General features: G+C 38.1%; 1 pseudogene; it reads left to right on the top strand.

Moving 5' to 3' along the window:
• The first annotated feature begins 16,955 nt into the window (after window positions 1-16,955).
• On the top strand, window positions 16,956-17,402 carry LOC143685711 (small ribosomal subunit protein uS12 pseudogene; annotated as a pseudogene).
• Window positions 17,403-19,752: the final 2,350 nt, after the last annotated feature.

Raw genomic sequence — 19,752 nt, 5'->3', positions numbered from 1 at the left:
CAGCCAAAGCCATGGTCTGATTCATGAAGAGATGGTCAGAGCACTGGGTGATTTATCCCTTCTTCCCACTGGATGTGCTAGACATAGGCCCTGCCTTATACCCACAGACCACCTCATTCCTGCGGGTGGACTCATAGATATGGAAAAGTACTAACTTTGGTTAGTTCCTCAGCTGAGGAAATACTGAGTTGACACAAAATAAGAGGACAAGATGGCCAGGAAGAGTTTGAAACATGAAGTAAAAACAAAGAGTCAAAATAAACAATATACCACCAGGGAAAACCTTGATACTGTCTCAAACATTAGGGACTCCCAAATCAATAGTCCAAGACCTTGATTCTGAGGCTTGCTCTTATGAGGCTTAGCCTACTTATCGTTATTTCTAAGAGTTACTTCCACAGGACCTCTGTTGTTGCTCAGATGTGGCCTCTCTGTCTCTAAGCCCAACTCTGCAAGTGAAATCATTATCTTCTCCTTACATGGGACATGACATCCAGGGGTGAAAGTCTCCCTGGCAATGTGGGCTATGACTCTCAGGGATGAACCTGGCCCTAGCACCATGGGATCAAAATGCCATCCTGACTAAAACGGGGAAAAGAAGTATAACAAATAAGGTATCAGTGGCTGAGAGAATTCAAATAGAATTGAGAGGCTACTATGGAGGTTACTCTTACACAAGCTTCAACTAGACATTGCTACTTATCACAGTCGGCCAAGCCCCAACCAAAATCATTCCTGCCAAACCTAAAGAATACCCAGGGCTTTATCTGAGATTCTACAAAAGTTCCATGCACTATGATTACTTTCTAGAAACTTACAACCTCCAAATGGGTCCCTGGGCCAGATAAGTTCTGAAATGCAGAGGGGCCAGCCTCTCAAGAACATCAACTAGTTCTATCCCCCTATTCCATATTATCGACAGCCCCTTCCAACATGAAAAAGTTAGAATGGGCATAGCCCAAATACTCCTAAAGAGTGGGAGAAAGATCAAAGGTGATGGTAGTTACACAGAGAAGGTAGATTTTAACAAATAAGTATGATTGCTGAATCATTATATTGATATTTCTTTAAGTCTCCATTGTCTTGGAGCAGCTAAAAGTAAAAACCTAAAATTTTGAAATTGTAACCCACACCAAGCTCTGAAATCTGTTGTACAACTAAGTATTGTGATGTGCTTTGAAATGGATTTCTTTTTTATATATATGTTATTTTTCACAATAAAAGAAATCATTTTATAAATTTAGTTTGAAATGCTAGTGATCAATGAAAGCAAGGGGTAAGGGGTATGATAGCTATAACCTTTTTTTTCTTTCCTGTGTTCGTTTTATTTCTTTTTCTATTGTCTTTTTGTTTCTTTTTCTGAATTAATGCAAATGTTCTAAGAAATGAGGAATATGCAACTAGGTGATGATATTGTGAATTAGTGATTATGTATGTTTATGTTTATTTTTTTCTTATTTTTTTAATTAATAAATAAATTTTTAAAAATCATTTTAAAAATTATTTAAATTAAAATAAAACAACAAAAAAATTACAACAAAAAAGAGCTGGGCAGGTAGATGAAACCCAGAGGACCTTCATTGTTCTAACATTAGAAAAGACAGTGAGATTTAATTCACTATCCACATTTTACTCAGGAAGGTAAGGGATAAGAAGATAAGGGATGTATCTAAGGACATACAGCAAACTAGAAATAAAACACTGAATAGAATCCAGCATTCTAGTCCCAAAACAGGTCTACAACTTGTCCTCTGCTGGCTTCATGGGTCTAGAGTGTGAACCCTGACAGCGTGGCCTGACAGCACAGAAAATGCTGCTTCCCTTACAAATGACCCGCTGCTGAAATAATTTCATGCTTCCAGAAAAATTGAAAAGATGAATAGACAATTTCTACATACCTTTGCCCACCTTTCCCTAATTAGCATCTTCCATAGCCAAGATACAATGATCAAAACTAGGAAATTAACATTGCTACGCTGCTGTATCAGTTTTGTTCTCGTTAGAGAAGTTGTAAGCTAACAGAAAAATTGTGTATGAAATGCAGAGTTCCTATATACACCCTCTTATTAACATCTTGCATTAATGTGGTACATTTGCTGCATTTGATAAAAGAACAGATTATAGTTGTACTATTCACTATAGTCCATGGGTTACTTTGGAGCTCACTGTTTGGGTGGTATGATTTCATAAGAAATTTTATTCTAGAAATATATATAACCTAAAACGTCCCCTTTAACCACAACCAAATATATGATTCAGTGCTGTTAATTACTTTCACAATGTTGCACTACCATCACCACCATCCATTACCAAATGGATACAAACAATTCAGTATCTCAAAATTTAGAAATAACAGTTACAACTTCATGGAAGGGTATTATTGTCTTTAAGGCAACTCTACCAGTTTTACCAGAGGTGGGTTGGAATAATGGCCATCCTCAGAGCCATGCCCCAGTGACCTGAAGTAGTTAATCAAAAGCAGTGATCGGTAATCACCAACTCCCCCCCCCCCCCCCCACCGAACTTGGGGAACTAGATCTTTATGATACACCCTGGCACCAGCATGGTGCACTGGAGTGGTTACTGCAATTTACCAGCCTTTTCCTCGTTCTCTTTTCTGGATGCTGCATGGTGTTGTACTGGACTCTGGAGCTTCAAAATAGTTGATTCAGACAGTTCCTATTCCTGCCTGTTTAATAGTTGTTCTCGTGGAAGGACTGACTCCAGGAGCTTCCTACTCCTAGAATGGAGTCATTCCAAACTCCTCCTTACCAAAGTTTTCCTATCATCCCAAGTAGAAACTCTGTACAATTCAAGCATTATTTTCCCCTTCCTTACCCCCATCCCAGTCCCTGGTAACCTGTAGTCTAGTTTCTGACTCTATGAATTTACTTATTCTAATTATTTCATATCAGTGAGATTGTACAATATTTATCCTATTGCATATAGCTTATTTCATTCAACATGATGTCTTCTAGGTTCATCCATGTTGTTATATGTATTAGAACTTCATTCCTTTTTATGGTTGGATAATATTCCATCTTGTGTATGTAGCACATTTCCTTTATCTTTTCTTTGGTTGATGGACACTTGGGATGCTTCCATCTTTTGGTAATTGTGAATAATGCCACTTTGAACATTGGTGTGCAAATATCTGTTTGTGTCCCTGCTTCCAATTCTTTTGGGTATATATCTAGAAGTGGGATTGTCATAGCATACAGTAATTCTATCCTTGGCTTTCTGAGGAACTACCAAAATGTTTTCCACAGTGGCTGCACCATTTTAAATTGCTGCCGGTAGTGAATGAGTGTTTCTTTTTCTCCACTTCCTCTCCGACGCTGATAGTTTTCTATTTTTTTAATAGTAGCCATTCTAGTGGGTATGAAATGGTATCTCATTGTGGTTTTGATGTGCATTGCCCTAATGGCTAATGATGTTGAGCATCTTTTCATGTACTTTTGCCCATTTGTGCATCTTCTTTGGAGAAATGTCTATTCACATCTTTTGCCCTTTTTAAAAAAATGTAGTTTTGTTGAGATAAACTCACACACCATACAATCCATTCAAAGTCTACAATCAATAGCTCACAGTGTCATCACATAGTTGTGCATTCATCAACACAATCAATTTTTGAACATTTTTTATTCCCAAAAGAAAAAGAAAGCAAAAACATCCCATATCCCTTATCATCCCTATTCTTGACCCATAGTCCTGGTATAGTACATCTGTTACTTTTGATGAGAGAATATTAAGATATTTTTGATAACTATAGTCCATAGTTTGCAATAGGTACATTTTTCCCTACATAGCACTCTACTGTTAACTCCTCATAACAGTGTTGGTACCATTGTTATAGTTTATTAATGAACTTTCTTTTTTATTCAAAGAGAGAAAGGGTTTATTACTAGGCGTATAGTAGGAGAGCAGATGGCCTAGTGGTACAAAATCTGTCTCCCTGCATTTAGGGTGTTCAAGGTCTTTAAGGATTTTAGCAAGGAGAGATGAAGTCATTTTGTATAGTAAGTTCAAAGCAGAAAAGGAGACAGTATTATCATTATCATTTCAATAGGAGAACATAATCCGAAAGGAGGGGAGGCAGAGCTATCACTTCAATACTAAAGATGTGAGCCCAAAGGAAGGGAGACAAGTTCTCTTTCAATAGCAGTGTCTAGCTGATATGATTTATAAATGTTTGGGGCTGAAGCTATTTAATGTCTGAGTTTAAATTCTTCAGTAGCATTAGGGCCTTTGCCCTATAAGAAAATGACCAGACAGAGGGGGTAACAGTTCTTATGGTCACAAAGGCACAAGATAAGGGCTTTTAGAATCATTTCAGATATCCAGGACAGCTGAATTACAATTTAGGGATTTCAGGTATTCCCCTGTCTACTCCAATATCTGAGAAAGCAAAAAGGAATATGATTCAGTAATCAAAATCATCCCTGAAACCCTGATTTCTCAGTTACAATTCCTCCCTCTCATTTGGTAATTATCTCTCTCCCTTCATTATTATTTTTTTTTGATAATTATCTCTTAATCTTGAGGGATATCTGGGCAATGACTCTAACTGCTACAAGGCTGAAGGGGGCGTTGTTATTAAGGCACAAAGGGATGGAACGATGATACCAGTTCTTGACGAACTTTTTTTAAATATTTGCACTGCCAATCACAGTTATCGTCCTCTGCAAGATTTGCTTATTATACATTCCCTGGGTTTAACCTGTAGCTTTCCTTCTGGTGACACACATGACTCTAAATTTCCCCTTTCAACCACATTCACAGGCCACTCTGCACTGTTAATTGTACTCACAATACTACCATTACCTCTATCCTCTTCCAAACATTTAAGTTCAACCTAGTTAAGCATTCTGCATGTATTGAGCAAATGCTCCCCATTCTCTAGCCTCCTGATGACCTATATTTTAGATTTGATGTCTATGAGTTTATATATTATAATTAGTTCTTAATAGTAACATCATACAATATTTGTCATTTTGTCTCTGGCTTATTTCATTCAACCTAATGTCCTCAAGGTTCATCCATGTTGTTGCATGCTTCAGGATTTCATTCCTTTTTAGTGTTGAGCACTATTCCTTCATATGCATGTACCACACTTTGTTTATCCATTCATTTGTTGATGGACACTTATTGTCTCCATCTTTTGGCAATTGTGACTAATGCCACCATGAATACTAGCGTGTAGGTGTCTGTTCGTGTCCCTGCTTTCAGATCATCTGGGTAGCTGAGGAGCTGGATTACCAGATTGTAAGGCAACTCAGTACTTAGCTTTCTGAGGAACTGCCAAACTGTGGACCACAGTGGCTATACCATTTTACATTCACACCAGCAGCGAGTGTTCCTGTTTCTCTGCATCCTCTCCAACACTTGTAGTTTTCTGTTTGTTTAATAGTGGCCATTCTAGCAGTTGTGAAATGATATCTTTTTCTGGTTTTGATTTGCATTTCCCAATTAGCTAGTGAACATGAGCATCTTTTCATGTGCTTTTTAGCTATTTGTATTTCCTCTTTGGAAAAGTGTCTATTTATGTCTTTTGCCCATATTTTAATTGGATGTTCTTTTTGTTGTTGAGTTGTAGGGCCCTTATATAGTCTAGATATTAAAATCTTATTGGGGGCTGTGTGATGGTGGCTCAGTAGCAGAATTCTCACCTGCCATGCCAGAGACCTGGGTTCAATTCCCTGTGCCTGCCTATGCAAAAAAAAAGTAAAATCTTATTGAATATGTGGTTTCCAAACATATTCTTCCTTTGTTTAGGTTGTCATTTTATTTTCACATAAAAGTCCTTTCTTGCGGAAAAATTTTTAGTTTTGATGATATTTCATTCATCTATTTTTTTGTTGTTGCTTATATTTTGGGTGTAAAGTCTAAGAAAACATTGCCTAACACAAGGTCCTGAAGATGCTTCCCTATGTTTTCTTCTAGGAGTCGTATAGTTTGGTTCTTATATTTGGGTCTTTGATCCATTTCGAGTTGATTTTTGTATATGGTGTGAGGTAGGTCCACCTTCACTCTTTTGCATATGGAGATCCAGTTTTCCCAGCAACGTTTGTTGAAGAGACTATTCTTTCCCGTTTGCATCCTCTTCACCCCCTCATCAAAAATCAGTTGACTATAAATGTGAGGGTTGATTTCTGAGTTGTCAGTCCAATTGCAGTGGTTTATATGTCTGCCTTGGTGCTAGCACCATGCTTCTGTTTTTTCTTTCAAGCCAAAAGATTAATTTCAGAAACTTAGTTTACCACTTATAAATACACTAAAATATAGTTGATGAAAGTTTAGATTAAGCATAAGGGCAGTATTTTAACGAAACGACGACTTTTCTAAAAAATCATAGGCAAATGAGTGATCTGTTTCACCCAGAATATTTAATAGGTTTGAATTGGGAAAATAAATCCTTTTGTAGATGTGAAAGCAAAAACTTTGAGGACATTTTGTAAAAAGAATTTGATGACAGATACTTCATTCTGATGTCCTTGGGATCCTGAAATACCCAAAGACTGGTACTGGCTTGGCCAGTATTTAGCAGACTCTTCCCTAATAAAAAGGAAACTCCTAAGCATCTGAGGCTATTTCAATAACTGTAATCTGACAACCCCCCTGTTAATAAGTCATCTCTTTTTAAAAGAATTTTATAAATAATTTCATCAAACTAGGAAGCAGTGCACAATTTTTAAGACAGCTCCATAGCACAGATGTGTTAAATCAGAGCCTTAGAGATTTAATAAACCTAATTTTGGCTGTAAACTCACCATATTGTGCACTGGTTAAATAGTAAGTGCACAATACTTACACCAACTGTGAATTTACCAACTGTGATTAACGTTTCAGAGGTGCTCATTATGAACAGTCAGGGTTTCTTTGAGTTCCCTGACCAGAGAATCTGAATGCAAACACATCAATGGAACGGCTTTCTTGATCAAATTTCTATAGAATTGAGACTCTGTAAGACATATAAACTTTGTCTTGTTTTCAAATGCTGCATCTCTATGGTGGTAAAGAGTTACCTTGCCTCATGTCCACCGTTGTCTTCTGAGGACTCAGAGCTGCAGCTTGGACCTGTGTAGGACGGAGGGCTTCCTCACCACCTCTCACATGCATACATCCCTGGGCAGCTGTAGATGCGATTGCGTTGCAATTAAAGCAATGTTTAGCTAAAATTCAGTACCTGATGTATGGTTTGCAGATAACTGAATAAAAAGCCTATAGAATAAAATCATTTTACATCCTTTTTGGGGTGGGCCGCGGTGGCTCAGCGGGCAAAGTGCTTGCCTGCCATGCCGGAGGACCTCGGTTCGATTCCCGGCCCCAGCCCATGTAAAAAAAACAAACAAACAAACAAAATACAATAAAACAAGAAAATGTTTAAAGATGTTTCCCTTTCTTCCTTCCATCCTTCCTTCCTTCTCTCTGTCTTTCCTTCCCTTCCTCCCTCTCTCTAAAAAAAAAATCATTTTACATCCTTCTGCCATTCCATTAAAACAAATCCCTGGCACCCAACATTAAAAAATATTTACAGTTATGAATTAAAACTTAATCATCTTATTTCATATTTGACAGGACAGGCTATTTTTAGTGGATTTTTAAAAACCCTATTTCCAGGACATGGCCTGAAGAGCTGGGAGCAAGACACACGTAGACATTAAGCGGAGAGCTAGAAAGTGAACCCTGCCGAGGAGTTAGCAAGGGTGCCAGAAGCACCTATGGTCTTTAAAGATGTGTTTTCTTGATTCAGCACCTGCCCAGTAAACGCAACCGTTTAGCTGTTTTCCATAGTTTCAAGGAAGGGTAATTTTTTTTAACTTTTTTTATTAATTAAAAAAAAATTAACAAACAAAACATTTAGATATCATTCCATTCTACATATACAATCAGTAATTCTTAATATCATCACATAATTGCATATTCATCATTTCTTAGTACATTTGCATCAATTTAGAAAAAGGAATAAAAAGACAACAGAAAAAGAAATAAAATAATAGAGAAAAAAAAACTATACGTACCATACCCCTTACCCCTCGCTTTCATTTACCACTATTTCAAACTGAATTTATTTTAACATTTGTTCTCCCTATTATTTATTTTTATTCCATATGTTCTACTCTTCTGTTGATATAGTAGCTAAAAGGAGCATCAGACATAAGGTTTTCACATTCACAGGGTCTCATTGTGAAAGCTATATCATTGTTCAATCATCATCAAGAAACATGGCTACTGGAACACAGCACTACATTTTCAGGCAATTCCCTCCAGCCTCTCCACTACATCTTGAACAGCAAGGTGATATCTACTTAATGCATAAGAATAACCTCCAGGATAACCTCTCAACTCTGTTTGGAATCTCTCAGCCATTGACACTTTGTCTCAGTTTACTCTTCCCCCTTTTGGTCGAGAAGGTTCTCTCAATCCCTTGATGTTAATTCTCAGCTCATTCTAGGGTTTTTCTCAGTCCTTTGATGCTGAGTCTCAGCTCATTCCAGGATCTTTGTCCCATGTTGCCAGGAAGGTCCACACCCCTGGGAGTCATGTCCCACACAGAGAGGGGGAGGGTGGTGAGACTGCTCGTCGTGTTGGCTGGAGAGAGAGGCCACATCTGAGCAACAAAAGAGGCTCTCTTGAGGGTGACTCTTAGGCCTAAATTTTAAGTAGACTTGACCTATCCTTTGTGGGGTTAAGTTTCATGTGAACAAACCCCAAGACTGGGGGCTCAGCCTATAGCTTTGGTTGTCCACACTGCTTGTGAGAATATCAAGAATTCAACTTGGGGAAGTTGAATTTCTCCCCACTCTCACCATTCCCCGAAGGGGGCTTGCAAATACTTTTCCAGTCACTGATCAAATCATTCTGGGATTCATCGGGGGATCACTCTGGACAAGCCAGCAAAATCTCATGTGCTACCTGAGATTCCAAGTACTTATGACATAAACTATCTACATGAGTTATATTAGGAAATACTCTAGTCAAAATCTAAATTTTGTAACAAATAAATATTTTTTGCTTTAGTCTCACACATAAGGTGACATTTTAAAGTATTAATTATCATCTATTTTCAGCACCCTACAATAATGACATTCCTTTGTTCTTCCTCATGCCAAAACATTTTTAAAATATGTACATTGTACATTTCACTATTATTATACACTCTAGGCATTCCTAGAGTATACCATGTCGATCTTTAACATCTATCTTTCTTTCTGATTTCATTTATGTCCCCAGCCCTCCTCCCTCTATCATTCTCACATGCAGCTTCATTCAGTGTTTTAAATAATTACATTACAGTTAGGTAGTATTATGCTGTCCATTTCTGAGTTTTTGTATCCAGTCCTGTTGCACAGTCTGTATCCCTTCAGCACCAATTACCCACTATCTTCCCCTATTTCTATCTCCTGATGGTCTCTGTTACCAACGACATATTCCAAGTTTATTCACTAATGTCAGTTCATATCAGTGAGACCATACAGTATTTGTCCTTTAGTTTTTGGCTAGTCTCACTCAGCATAATGTTCTCTAGGTCCATCCATGTTGTTACATACTTCATAAGTTTATTCTGTCTTAGAGCTGCATAATATTCCATCGTATGTATATACCATGGTTTGTTTAGCCACTCATCTGTTGATGGACATTTTGGCTGTTTCCATCTCCTTGCAATTGTAAATAATGCTGCACATTAGTGTGCAAATGTCCATTTGTGTCTTTGCCCTTAAGTTCTCTGAGTAGATACCTAGCAATGGTATTGCTGGGTCGTATGGCAATTCTATATTCAGCTTTTTGAGGAACCGCCAAACTGCAAGGAAGGGTGATTTTTTAAAAAATATTTTTATTCACAAGATTTTATAGGCAAACAGTCCATACATGATGTTCAATCAGTGGCTCACAATATCATCACATAGTTGTGTATTCATCACCATGATCATTTTTAGCACACTTGCGTCACTCCAGAAAAATAAATAAAAAGAAAAAAGGAAAAACTCATATATACCATACCCTTTACCTCCCCCTCTGATTGACCAATAATATTTCAATCTACCAAATTTATTTTACCCCTTACCACCCCCACCAGACCATTTATTTTTTTATCCATATTTTTTTATTCATCTCCATACCCTGGATAATAGGAGAATCAGACACAAGGTTTTCACAATCACACAGTCACATTGTAAAAGCTATATAGTTATATGGTCATCTTCAAGAATCAAGGCTACTGGAACACAACTCAGCTGTTTCAGGTACTCCCCTCTCCAATATACTCCAATACACCATAAACTAAAAAGGGATCTCTATATAAGTCATAAGAATAGCCTCCAGGATAACCTCTCGACTCTGTCTGAAATATCTCAGCCACTGAAACTTTATTTTGTTTCCTTTCTCTATTCCCCTTTTTGGTCAAGAAGGCTTTCTCAATCCCATGATGCCATGTCCCAGCTCATCTCGGGATTTCTGTCCCTTCTTGCCAGGGAGGTTTACACCCCAGGGAGTCATGTCCCATGTGGGGGTGGGGGAATAGGGCAGTGAATTCACCTGCTGAGTTGGCTTAGAGAGAGAGGCCACATCTGAGCAAAGAAATAGGCTCTCTAGGGGTGACTCTTAGGCCTAATTATAGGTAGGGCTACTTTTCAGGAATAAGTTTCAAAGGGGCAAACCCCAAGATCAAAGTCTTGACCTATTGATTTCGTTGTCCCCACTACTTGTGAGAGTATCAGGAAATCTCTCAATGGGGAAGTTGAATATTTCCTTCTTTCTCCCCAGTCCCCCCGAAGGGACTTTGCAAATATATTTTTTTCTCAACTCTTAGTATCTTTTATTTGCAAATAATTTCTTATTCATTGCTCAAATTACTCTGGGATATATCAGGGTGTTACATTAACCCGGACAAATCAACAAGATCTCATGCCTATTCAAGCAATTATGGTGTTCAGCAAAACTGACCATAGAAGTCAAAATAGGTAATGTACTACCCAAAATATAAATTTTGCACCGAATTAACCTCTCATCCCTTTGGTGTAACATAGAAGTTGAAGGTTTAAAATATGGATGATATCATCCTTTACCCTGTATTCTGGTTTAACTTAGATGTATCCAGATCAGTTGCATTCATATCTCTAGTTGAAGTCTGATCCCTTTTTCAACTTTTTAAACAGTTCCTGTATACGGTACTCTTGACTTTCATAGTTTCAGAGCTCTAACTCTGAGTCTCAGGTGTCACATAAATACCTGAAGTTTCTGGGAACAACCAAATTATATACAAACAGCTCAGTATCTCAAAATTTAGAAATATCAGTTACAACTTCATGGAACGGGTGTTGTCTTTAAGACAACTCTACCAGTTTTACCAGGGGTGGGTTGGAATAATGGCCACCCTCAGAGCCATGCCCCAGTGACCTGAAGTAGTTAATCAAAAGCAATGATCAATAATCACCCCTGTACTCTGCCCCCCCCCCCCAAGATCTTGGGGAACTACGTCTTTATAATGCACCCTGGCACCAGCATGGTGCACTGGAGTTGTTACTGCAATTTACCCGCCTTTTCCTCTTTCTCTTTTCTGGATGCTGCATAGTGTTGTACTGAACTCTGGAGCTTCAAAATAGTTGATTCAGACAGTTCCTATTCCTGCCTATTTAATAGTTGTTCTGGTGGAAGGACTGATTCCAAGAGCTTCCTACTCCACCACCTTCCCACAGTCCTTTCTTCCATATTATTCTAAAAATGAAGAAAAGGCACACAGCCAGTAGTGGCAGAATTGATATTTAATGACATAAATACTCAATTTCTTAGTTTGATCAGAATTCCACTTTATCTTAAAACATGTTTCTAGAGAGAAGGCTGGATAGGAGCATCACATTGCTCTGCCCACACCACTGATGCAAGGCTCTAGATACTGCTGCTCAATAGAGCCACCTCCCTGCTACTTCTGGACACAGAGAGTAGACTTATTGAGCATGTCGCCAGTGGGGTCTCACAGAGGTTCCCTCTCACTTGGGTCCCAGCACTTGATTGAATGCTCTGCTGCTCTGGTTGTCTTGCAATTCTTAATACTGTGCCATTCGTTGTGAATATGTGGTGGACCCCAGAAAAGCCATGTCCTTTAATCCTCATTCAATATTGCTGGGTGGGAGCATTTTGATTGTTCCCATGGAGATGTGACCCATCCAGTTGTAGGTGGTAACTTTTGATTAGATGATTTCCATGGAGGTGTGTCTCCACCCATTGAAGGTGGAGTTGCTTACTGGAGAGAGTCCCTTTTGGTAGAGCCACAAGAAAACCAGCAGATGCTGCCATGTTCTCTATGTGCCCTTCCAGCTGAGAGAGAAACGTTGAACGTCATCAGCCTTCTTGAACCAAGGTATCTTTCCCTGGATGCCTTAGATTGGACATTTCTATAGACTTGTTTTAATTGGGACATTTTCTTAGCCTTAGAACTGTAAACTAGCAACTTATTAAATCCCTCTTTTTAAAAGCCATTCTGTTTCTGGTATATTGCATTCAGGCAACTGGCAAACTAGAACAATACTTTTGTCTTTGAGCTTTTGTTTCATGAGTAAAGTTTCATAGGTCCATAACTCATGCATATGAGCAGCAGAAATAAATTGGGAGCAGGGTGGGATCTCTGGTAAGTGGGTGCTGCCTGCAGTGTAGGCACCTGAGCAGTGGACTGGCAGCCCAGTGCACATGGGCAGGCCTCAGGGCAGTCCTGGGTAGCCAGGCTGCCACCTGTGTTCAGACTAGTGGTGGCTGTAGCAGGAGCAGAAGCAGCAGTGATGGTGGTGGCAGAAGAGATGCAGAGCCCCCAAACATCTGTCTCTAGAACCCATCCCTGCTTCATCTGCACAGATATTTCTCTCCAACCTGTCAGTTTCCACACAGTAAACTTTGTCAATAAATTATTACAGCATTAATAATAGCCTCAAGCTATTCTCTAAACTCATTGTATGGATTAGCTCTGAAGGAAAGCACCACACCAATCAATCTGCAAAAATAGAGAAAGATATTTTCTTTTTTTCCTTCCTTTTTGATAGCTCCTTGCCTTTAAAGAAAGCTTGTTATAATACTAGCTGAATGCATTCTTATGGAACAGATGTATCAGAGTCTAAACTCCAGGGATAACATACTAAAATATCAAAATGTCCAGGTTTTAATAAAAGATTACAAAACATACAAAGAAAAAGGAAATGATGGCCCAGAGAAAGTAGAGGATTAAAACAGAAGCCATTAATGAGGAGGTCCAGACCTGAGATATATCAGGCAGTCCCCTAACTGCCACCCCCACCAAAAAAAGAAAAAGAAATTTCCCAAACATGCTCAAGGAGCTAAAGAAAAACATGGACAAAGAACTAAAGGAAATCAGGAAAACAAGAGATGAACACAAAAAGCCTATCAATAGAGATGTGTAAATTATGAAAAGGAACAAAACAGAACCAAAAACCCCACTAATAGAAATTTAAAATTCCATAGATCGGTTCAATAGCATGTTGGAGCTAGCAGAAAAAAGAATCAGTGATCTTGAAAATAAAACAGTTGAAATTATTCAGTCTGAGGAGCTGAAAGAAGAAAGAATGGAAAATGAATAGAGCTTGAGGAACCTGTGGTCCACCATCACGTGTCCCAATATATGCATTTTGAGACTCTTAGGAAAAGAAAGGCAGAAAAGGGCACAGAGACTATTCAAAGAAATAATGGTTGAAAATATCCCCAAGTTAATGAAAGATCTGAATATACACATCCAAGATGTTTTAATGAGCTCCAAATTGGATAAAGCCCAATAGATAAACATTGTGATATATCATACCCAACCATCAAATGCCAAAGACAAAGAGGATCTAAAAGACGCCGGAGAGAAGCAATATGTGATATACAATGGAGCCCCAATAAGATTATGTTCTGATTTCTCTTTGGAAACCATAGGGCAAGAAATCAGTCAGATGACATTATTTAAAGTGCTGAAAGCAAAAACATTGTCAACCAAAAATTCTTTATCTAGGAAAAGTGCCTTGAAAAAATGAGGGAGAGATGAAGATTTTCCCAGATAAACAAAGGCTGAGGGAGTTTGTCACTGCTAGATTAGCCCTATAAGAGATGCTAAAGAGAGTTCTCTAGGTTGAAGGGAAAGAGTTCAATGGATTGAAGTCACATGAATAAATACAGATTTCTGGTAAGTGTAATGACCAGGGCAAATATAAATGCCAGTACTATTGTATTTTGGTTTGTAACTCCCACTTTTTACTTCCTACAAGATCTAAAAGGCAGATGCATAAAAAGTAACGAAATACACTTTTTCCTTTGCAAGGAGTTAGATGAATTTACATACAGTGACTGCAAGGCACCGACAAAGGGACATGAGGCAATTTTTAGTTGCCATTAAAATTCTCATTGTGTTTGGGAGAATGAGTCTTGTTAGCTGTGGTCCAATCAAAGCAACTTACTCTTAGGAAAAATGATAATCAGACGTTAAGCATCTGTGCGATCAATTTTGTTTGATTGGCTTCAAAGGCCAGTGTATTTTTTGAGCATAGTCTTAAATGCAATAAATCAATATTAAAAAAAAGTAATGATAAATCAGTGGTTTTCAACTTATAATGTATAGCCGTGAAATTTGTGACAAGAGCTATAGAAAGGTGGGGCGACAGAGGGTTATCAGCATATGATTTGTATATATGATTGAGGGTTAATTTGGTATCTAAGCAAAACAGATTGTTATAGATTTAGGATGTTAAATTTAAGCTCCATGGTAACTACAAAGAAAATATTGTAGAATGTGCACGCTCATAGAGACAGAAATTAGAGTATAGGTTTCCAGGGGGGCTAGGAGGAATGGGGAGTTAATGCTTAATGGGCATAGGGTTTCTATCGGGGATATGGGAAAGTTTTAATAATAGAAGGTCCTGAGGGTACTGCCATATTAGAAATGTGATTCATGTCATTGAATGGTATGCTTGGGAGTGGTTGAGTTGAGAACTTTTATGTTGTATATATGTTCCCACAAAGAAACAAAGAAAAGAAAGAGCAACTAGAGAGACAATGACAGTTAAATTCAATGCATATCCTGGGTGGGATCTAAGAAGGAAGGAGAAAACAATCAAACAGACGTTATTGGTACATATGGAAAAAATGAAGTATAGACTGTAAACTTAATATCAATGTTAAATTTTTTTAATTTGATAACTGTACTTAAGGTGGCTAAATAAGTGAATATCCTATTCTTAGGAAATGTACATGGCAGTATTGTGTTCAAAGAGCATGATAAATACAACCTACACTCACATGCTCTGAAAATGGTTTGAAAGATGGATAGACTGACAGATGGATAGATGGATTGCGAGATAGATGGATATATTGTAGAATGATAAGGCAAATGTGGCAAAATTTTAAAACTGGTAGAACTGAGCATCTGAGGGGTGCTCTATAGGGGTTTGTATTAATTTTGTAACTAATGTAAATTTGAAAGTGTTTCAAAATAAAATGTTTAAAAACAAAAAGGTGGAAGAGATTTGAAACTTAACCAAAGATTTCTCAAATATGTTAACTTTTGATTATCATGACTTGTTCCAATTTAAGGTAACCTACAGGATTTGCCCTTCTTAATTTAACAAATTACCGTAAAGGAACTAACCAGAGCTCTGCAGAGGTGGATAAGCCGGGCATTTGCCCTCTTCCTCCTTGTTGTCTCTCCTGATGAAAGTTAGCCTTTGATTTTTGCTGTGATTTGATATCACTTTTTTGAGAGGGCAGGATATTTACTATCCTAAGGATTAAATAGTCAGGATAATTAGTCTGCCAGAGAGTAGTGAAGCTGAACTTCACCATTTACAAGCTCTTGTAAAGATTTATGAACCAATTATTTGTGAAAATGATGGTCTACTTGCCTCGTTCAGAACTGGCCTGTGCACTTCGTCCTCACCACCAACATTATGGAGCACTCATGAGCACCCCCCACTTTGCCTTTTTTTCTCTGAACCACTGATTGGAATAGGGCACGTACACAGGTAATACCCAAGGTGGCTTATTAGTAAGACAACTACCTAATTTAGTATTCCAACATGTGAAAAAATAAATCTAATGAAGGATGATTTTTTTTACCCAAATGAATATCACAAAGGTAATTTACCAGTGTGATTTTAGGGTGAGGTATTGCACAGTGTTTTCTCAGGGTATTACTTCTCTGTATTATCAGGGCAATAGTCAAATCATTGAACATCTTGTTAAAAGAGGAAAAAACAAAATCTTTCTCCTAAAGCTGCCACCCGTACTTTTCTTTGTATCTCCTTTTTACTTTTTTTTTACAAAGCCAATTTAATACTTAGGCAATCAAATTCTCTATTCCTTTAAAAAAATTTTTTTGAGAGATAAGCATTTAAAAAAAATTTTTTTGGGGGGAGTTAAGCATTTTTAGAGCAAAGCACTCATTTTCCTTAATACTATTTTCACTTTAGACTCAGTGCCGAATTTAAGCAGCTCCCTCATTATCTGAGATCATGCACAAGTCTCTTACATGACAGTTCTTTTCCTAATCGTGTGTCATTCTCTTTATGTCACTATGATCCTAGCAAGATGGTTTCTCTGTGGATTGAAAGGAAACAATTTTTGAGCAGTTCCACGGAACAACTGAGTGATCTATTCTGACTGCTTTTGTGAGACAGTTTACTCTCATGTGAGTTATAGCTCTGCCTCATCTTGAATTTGTATTCCTCATTTACTTCTCAGAGAGAAGGGAAGGCAATTTGGAATCAAGTGCTATTTTTCTTATTTTTATTTTTAGATGATTTTTTTTTTTTTGCAATTTTTTTCCCATCCAGTTTAAAAGTTAATATGGGTTTTTGAGAAATGTTTTATAATTTCCATTAGTAAGCTTTGAGTCTGGAATTGGCTCACAAAAGTAGGTAGTAGAAGGTTTGCAGCTTCCTATGCTGCTTCTCTCTTTCGCTTAGGCTCACGGTGCAGGCGAGATGGGCAAATGTCGCGGTCTTAATACTGCCGCAAAGTTCGGTAGCCACCGACGGGATCAGAAAGGGCACGATAAACAATACAAGAAAACCCATTTAGGTACAGCTCTGAAGGACGGCCCATTTGGAGGCGCTTCCCATGCAAAAGGAGTTGTGTTGGAAAAAGTGGGGGTTGAAGCCAAATAGCCAAATTCTGCTATCAGGAAGTGTGTCAGGGTCCTTCTGGTCAAGAATGGCAAGAATTCACAGCCTTGGTGCCCAACGATGGTTGCTTGAACTTTATTGAGGAAAAGGATGAAGTTCTGGTTGCTGGAATTTGGTTGCAAAGGTCATGCTGTTGGTGACATTCCTGGAGCCCGCTTTAAGGTTGCCAAAGTAGCCAATGTCTCACTTTGGGTCTTATATAAAGGCAAGAAGGAAAGACCAAGATCATACATTTTGATGATGTAAAGCAAACCCAGTAATACATTTTCATATAACAAAAAAAAAGAGGTTTGCAGCTCAATGATATTTCGTGACAATGCCACTAGGAACAAGACTTTTTATAGGATAAAACAGGATAAAAAAGACAACTTCTAGTTTTATCAGAAATAATAATCATTCCAAAACAACCCAGCTGGAAACATGGCCACTGGACTTTAAAATAACTTGGGGTTCATCTTATAATAATTCTAAAATCTACATAAAGAAATTATCCTCTAAATGCACTAGTAGGATAACCCAAATTTATTTTCTTTTTATAGAAATATTTATGGTATTTTCCTTTTAATTCTTAACAAAGCAATGCACCTTTACCAGTGCCATGGTATAATTTAGTGTAACCTGGTACATCACTTCCTATATATACCCTAACATATGACTGGTTAGTATAGGAGTGTGGTGGTTTAAAGCTGTTTATGTATCCCAGAAAAACATGTTCTTCAATCTAATTCATTCCTGGGGCTGTAAAACTATTGTAAGTAGGACATTTTGATGAGGCTACTTCAGTTAAGGTGTGGCCCAACTCATTCAGGATGGGTCTTTATCCTATTACTAGAATCCTTTATCAACTGAATGAGAGAGAGAGACAGAGAGAGGCCAGAGAGAGAGCCACAGAAACAAGAAGGTGAAATCAAGGAAACCCATAAGAGAAGGGAGAGACCAGCAGATGCCACCATGTGCCTTGCCACATTGCAGAGGAGCCAAGGATCACTGGCAGCCTGTCTTTGGGAAGAAAGTATTACCTTGATGATGCCTTGATTTGGACGTTTTCTTGGCCTCAAAACTGAAAGCTAATAAATTCCCATTGTTTAAGTGGAACCATTTCATGGTATTTGCTTTAAGCAGCCCAGGAAACTAAAACAGATTTTGGTACCAAGAATGGTGTGCTGAGACTCTGTGAATGTGAAAACCTTATGTCTGATGCTCCTTTTAACTACTATATCAACAGAAGAGTAGAACATATGGAATAAAAATAAATAATAGGGGAAACAAATGTTAAAATAAATTCAGTTTGAAATAGTGGTAAATGAAAGTGAGGGGTAAGGGGTATGGTACGCATAGTTTTTTTCTCTATTATCATTTTATTTGTTTTTCTGTTGTCTTTTTATTTCTTTTTCTAAATCGATGCAAATGTACTAAGAAATGATGAATATGCAACTATGTGATGATATTAAGAATTACTGATTATATATGTAGAATGGAATGATTTCTAAATATTTTGTTTGTTAATTTTTTTTAATTAATAAAAAAAGTTTAAAAAAAAAAAAAAAAAGAGTGGTGTGCTGCTATTGCAAATACCAAAAATGTGGAAATGGCTTTGGACTTGAGTAATGGGTAGAGGTTGGAAGAGCTGTGAGCTGTTTGATAGAGAAGGCTTAGATTGCTTTGAAGAGACTGCTGGTAGAAATATGGACACTGAAGATACTTCCAGTGAAGGCTTAGATGGAAATGAATGTGTTATTGGAAACTGAAGGAAAGGCAATCCTTGTTTTAACATAGCAGAAAACTTGCTAAAATTGACTCCTGATGTTGGCTCACAGTCAGAATTGGAGTGTGATGAGCTTGGATATTTAGCTGAGATTTCCAAGTATGTGTGGAAAGTGCAGCCTGTTTTCTCCTTGCAGCTTATAGTAAAATATGAGAAGAAAGGGTTAAGCTGAGATCCGAACTCCTGGGTACAAAGAAACCAGAAATTGATGATTTGAAAGATTCTGAGATCCCAGAAAGTAAATCCTCAGAGAATAGAGCTCCATGTGAGGATTTAACTGAACATGGATCCAGTCAGCCATTTCAGTGCAAGTCAGGATTGGAAATGCAGTTATCCAGGAAGGATCTGTGGGAAAATCCTACTGTGTGGTGGATTGGATCCCTTTGTATTACATATGAAACCAGTAAGTTTTTTGCAATATCTGTATGAGTGGAACCACTGCCAGCCTGGACTAAAAGGGAGAGAAAAGGGACAGACTGAAGGTAACAACACTTTAAGGGAAGAACCATAGAAGTTAAGGTCTGGATTGAGGACATCTTCTTGGGCCAAGAGAGTGGACACCTCCATGTATACAGAAGGGGTGATTCTGCCCCAGATCTTGGAGAGGGTGGGCCATCTACCCCACTGTTCAGGAAAAGTGCTGCCACCCCTGTATTCTCAGAGGATGGAGCCTATTCCCTGGGAATTGCAGAGAGCCTGGTCACCAGCCTGATACTTGGAGAGGGTAGAACCTTCACCCCAATGTTTGGGGAGGGTATGGCCACTGAGCAAGCACTTGGAACGGATGATGCTGTTACTCCATCAGCTCGGAAGATAAGACATCATTCCATA

Source organism: Tamandua tetradactyla, chromosome 6 (assembly GCF_023851605.1).
Source record: "Tamandua tetradactyla isolate mTamTet1 chromosome 6, mTamTet1.pri, whole genome shotgun sequence".
Taxonomy (NCBI): Eukaryota; Metazoa; Chordata; class Mammalia; order Pilosa; family Myrmecophagidae; genus Tamandua; species Tamandua tetradactyla.
Note: the sequence above shows the minus strand (reverse complement) of the source record. Positions and strands in the feature narration are given on the sequence as shown.